Below are 5490 nucleotides of genomic sequence, written 5' to 3'. Positions count from 1 at the left end.
TCTATAGCCTATGCCAGCGTTTATCAAAATAATCACAACTCAGAAAGGGCACCTATGTATATGAACATAGTGGGGTGTGCCCACAAAATAGCCCTGGAAGGAACCTGTGAAATGGGCAGCAAGGGTGACTGCCTATGACCTCTGGGTGAGAGGCTCCTGGAGGCTGGGGGCTGGGGGTTTGGGCAAGACTGACTTACTACTCCTCAGCTTGTATACAAGTTGCATCTCTATTTTGGAAACCATTCCAAACATACAGAAAAACTTGTGGGACAGAAGAATCGTGGCTCTAATGCAAAAACCTTTTTTTTTTCCCTTCTTTTTTGGCTGCATCACTTGGCAGGTGAGACCTTAGTTCCCAGACCAGGGATCAATCACATTTTCGATTAGAACTTAGTTTACAAACATCATGATAGTGAACTACTAGCTAATGAACTGGTTAACTAGTAATTAAATAATGATAGTTAAGGTGCCAGGTCCTGAACTAGGGTTTTTGTTTTTTTTAATTGCTGTTAAATAACTTTATTTATTTATTTATTTTTGGCTGTGCCGGGTCTTCATTGCTCTAGTCACAGAGAGCGGGGACTCCTCTCTAGCTGTGGTCGAGGGCTTCTCACCGCGCTGGCTTCTCTTGTGGATCATGGGCTCTAGGGCACGTCGGCTTCAGCAGACTCTAGGGCACAGGCTCAGCAGCTGTAGTGCTTAATTGCTCCGAGGCATGTGAGATCCTCCCAGACCAGAGATCAAACCCACATCTCCTGCCTTGGCAGGCAGATTCTTTACCACCAAGCCACCAGGGAAGCCCCTGAAGTACGTGTTTCCATAATTTCTTTATCACAACTCTCATTATGTCCATTTTACAGATGGGGAAACTAGGCTTGGTGATTTAAGTTACACAAGAAGCAGTGTACTGGGGAGACAGACACACAGAGAGATTAACTTCATAAACAACCTCGCTCACTTGTTTTTTGCTATTGAGAAATATTTTTAAACTATTTATTCCATAAGTTTTGGAACCACAACAGTCATGTTTGAATGAATCAATTCTTTGACTGATTACCTGGGGAGGTTTGCAGTAGCTGGGAACTCCCCTGCCCACCTTATCTTTATAATTTTCATCAGTTTATGAAATGATGCCTTCTTGCCTGCAGCCCATGTGGATTCCTCCCCCCCACCCCCCACCCCCGCCATCTGAACACAATCCTTAGCACTGGGTGGGGGGGTCCCATAAATTCTTTTTTTTTTATTTTTTTAATTGGAGTATAATTGCTTTACAATGTGTTAGTATCTGCTGTACCACAATGTGTCAGTCACCCTTGTGACACTGAGAGGTAGGATCATTAATCCCATTGTATAGATGGGGAAACTGAGGCCCAAAGAGATGAAGTCATCTGTCAGCCAGCTGGGGAGCACCGATTCTAACCTGGCATTCTGACTCCAGAACGCACGATTCTAAACCTCTCCATGGCTAACCCAGCGCCTATAAATATAGAAAGGACCTTCTCCATCAAGAGATGATGACACAGTGAGCTTGTTATTTCTGTCATGGGGATGCAGGGATGGTTGATGAGAGAAGCAGAAGCCTTGGGCTGCTGGCAGAAGCTGCAGAATGGAGAGCTTCTGGCACAGGGGTAGGGGGCATGTGTGGATGAGACCTGTCCCTTTCCCTGCCTCATTCCTACAGGCTCTGCCTCTCACCTCCCTGCATCTCCAGGGCACTTTACAGTTGAGGTTATTCTTAGCTCTGCACAATCAAACCGTCATTCTCTGAAGGCTAAATGTGGGGGGAGATGGGATGTGGTGAGGGCAGGGTATAGAGGGATGTGAGAAAGATTTTCTCATCCCCCAGATCTGTCTCCCCGACCCTCATACACACACACACACACACACACACACACACATATCCTACTGGAGTTTCCCCAGAACTACACTCCTCTCCCACTCTCTCTTGGGCAGCCTGGTGAACTCAGCCTCACTGTGTGCCACTGGGCAGGTGGTTTTCCCTCTCTGAGCCTCAACTTTCTCATCTCTGAAATGGAGATGATAAAAATAGTGCTCCCTCATGGAGGGTCGTGTGTGTGTGTGTGTGTGTGTGTGTGTGTGTGTGTGAATCACGTTCAACTCTTTGTGACCCCATGGACTGCAGCCTGTCAGGGGATTCTCCATGTCCATGGGATTCTCCAAGCAAGGGAGTGGGGTGCTATTTCACTCTCCAAGGGATCTTCCCAACTCAGGGATCAAACCTGAGTCTCTTGCATCTCTCGTGTTGGCAGGCAAGTTCTTCACCACTAGCGCTACCTGGGAAGCGGTGAGTTCACAGCAAAGTGCAGGAAGGGTTTCCTCCCGCAGACCCCTGGCTCCTGGCGAGTCAATGGAGTCCTTTCTCCTGTTGCTCACCTCAGTCCCCTCCACACTTGTGCCCTGACTTGTCCCCGCTCAGGCAGGGAAACACCTCGGTCTCCACATTGTCCCTCAAACATCTCCTTGTCATTTCTGCTTCTCCCCAAGCCTTGCCTAGCTATCTGAGCCATGGCTCTGTCCATAGTACACAGCCTGCGGTATTCAGGAAGGACTGAATGTGAATGAATGTGAATTCACATAAACTATGTGAATGAATGAATGTTTTGTGACTTCCTTCTAGAAATCTCTTTCCTTTAGCCAGCTTGCCCTTGAGTCTACTACATTCAAAGTTCATCCCCAGGACCCCTGGTGGTCCAGTGTCTAAGACTCCTTGATCCCAATCCAGGGGGCCTGGGTTTGATCCCTGCTTAGGGAGCTAGATCTCACAAGCCACAACTAAAGATCCCACATGCTGAAATGAAGGCCCTGCGCAGTCAAGTAAATAAATATTGAAAAAAAAAACAACCCCCCTAAAACAAAGCCCATTCCCTAAGGCAAGTTCATCCTCTAAGTTACTATAGCATGGTGATTAGGAACATGGGCATTGAATCCCTAAAGCCTTGGTTCAAATCTCAACCTTGCCCACATCCCCCACCTCTTTTTTTTTTTTTTTAGCAGCACTATGCAGCCTGTGGGACCTTAGTTTCTGACCAGGGATAAACCCCACACCTCCTACCATGGGAACTCGGAGTCCTGATCACTGGACATTGGACCTCCAGGGAATTCCCTCAACCTTGCCCCTTAATTGCTGTGTGACATCAGATAGGTGTCTCACCCTCCCTGTGCTTCAAGCCATCATCAGGAGTGGTTCCATGTCAGTGTTAATTTATGTGAGGGGAGGAGTACCCAGTCTGGTGGGTCCACAGTCCTTTCCCAGATTCCCAGACCTTGACCTTGAATTGGGTGGGATGGAGTAAGAGAGATTCCACTAAAGAAGGGGGCACATTGGTGTGCCTAGGACATGGCGGGGTGCTGATGTGAGCAAGCTACTGCTGCCCACACCCAACTCAAGGTGCAGGGGAGATGGATGGGCACCAGCTCCTGGGGACCCATGCGATAACCGTTTCCTAGATGGTTGAAAGGAGGTCCAACTAGTCCAACCTAAAGGAAATTAGTCCTGAATATTCATTGGAAGGAGTGATGCTGAAGCTGAAACTCCAATACTTTGTCCACCTGATATGAAGAACTGACTCATTGGAAAAGACCCTGATGCTGGGAAAGATTGAAGGCGGGAGGAGGAGACAACAGAAGATGAGATGGTTGGATGGCATCACTGACGCAATGAACATGAGTTTGAGTAAACTCTGGGAGTTGGTGATGGACAGGGAGGCCTGGTGTGCTGCAGTCCATGTGGTCGCAGAGTCAAATATGACTGAGAGACTGAACAGAACTGAACTGAGATGGCAAAACTGAGGCTTGGAGGCCCTGTCTGTTTTCCTGCCCTCTCCTGGCTGTGGGAAAGGAGACGAACAGAGCAGCTGGGGGGAAGGGTGGAAGCAGGATGGAAGGAAGCATGAGACAAAGGAGGGTTGGGGTCTATTTATTAGCTGTAATCGCTGTCTCCAGGGCTGAATTAGACCAAATTACAGCAGCCCGCCCCTAAGGACAGCAGGCTTCCAGCATTGTCTGCAGGAGCAAGCAGACAGCAGCGGGAGCGGGCGGTGGCTGGGGGGGGCCTCCTCTCGACAATGAAGCCCCCCAATTAGCCAGGGAGGGAGGCGGGAGAGCGGCAGCCGGGCCCCACCTCGCAGGGCTGTGCAGTGAGGGTCCCAGTGAATTCAGCTCCACAAAAGCCAATTAAAGACGGCAGGGGGCCGAGTGGGCCGAGGAGGAAGGAGGAGGGGACGGGGGAAGGGGACCACGTGATCCAGGGTGGGGGCACCTGGGCTGGGACTCCCAGGCCCACAGGGACCTGGGCAGTGGGGGCAGCTGAACGACCACCGCAAAGCACAGAAGGAGCGAGTTCTGTCCTTGGCCAGGCCTATTCCCTCAGACATTATTAGGAAGACAGGGATGCCCTGGGGACCTGGAAGGGCAACAGGGCCCCTTGGGGAAAGGTCCACAGGACAGCCTTGGGAAGTACACACACACACAGACACACACATACCCCTGAACAGGCCACTGGCTTTCTTTGGTCAACAAGGGTCAGCTGGTCAGTCCCTTGGTCATTAGCTGGTGGGCTCTGGGGTCCACTCCTTCAGGCTGGGAGGTGGGGTGGGAAGGACTCTCCCAGGGGGAAGCAGGCCAGGCCTCCTGGAAGCTCTCCAGGATTGCTGCGGGCCCTCTCTGGGGAGTCTTCAAGCCTGGGTGCTGTCCCCTCCCCACTCTGATCCTCGCTTTCAGAGCCCCCTCCCATTCTCTGAGCTCCTCTCTGACTTCTCCTCTCTTTGTGCCCCCTCCACTCCGAGTCCCCTCTGTTTCCAGAGCCCCTTCCCTCCTCTTCCTCCTCCTCTTGAACAGCCCACCACCACCACCAGCCTCCCTCCCTGGGATTCTAAAGATGGGAGTCCTCAGCCTGGCCTAGCTTGAGAGGCCCCACGATCCTTCCTCGGCCAGGTTTTGGGGGTTTTGAGGGAGACGGGCTCCCATCCATTTTCCCTTCTCAGTGTCAGAGCAGGCCACTTGTGGGTCTGCAGTCCACAGTTGGTGGGTGAGATGGGGTGGGGGCTGCCATTTACCACACTGTGACTGACAGCCGTGGGTGAGTCCTCCTGGGGATTCAGTGGCGGGGGCGGAGGAACTCCGATGTGAATGAGTGTGTGTGAGGCATCAGCCGCTGCCATGGGGACCCCACCCCCAAGGAGGTGCCTTCTGTGCCAACATACGCCCAACACTGGCTGCCAGGGAAATGCAGAGACTCTAAGACAAGAGATAGAGAGACAGGGGGAAAGCTGGGAGACCCAGGATGGGGAAGAGAGACTGGGAGAGAGGAGAAAGGATGCTCGCCCGGCCATAAGGCCAAATCGCTGCATCCACGCAGGGCCCTCACGTGCATGTGCACACACACTGGTACATCTCAGCGCCCTCTCACGCATGCTCTGTACCCAGGTGCCTAGATTTGGAGTCTTGCTGCTTCTCCCCTTTCCCTGATCA

Source organism: Dama dama, chromosome 9 (assembly GCF_033118175.1).
Source record: "Dama dama isolate Ldn47 chromosome 9, ASM3311817v1, whole genome shotgun sequence".
Classification (NCBI taxonomy): Eukaryota; Metazoa; Chordata; class Mammalia; order Artiodactyla; family Cervidae; genus Dama; species Dama dama.
Note: the sequence above shows the minus strand (reverse complement) of the source record.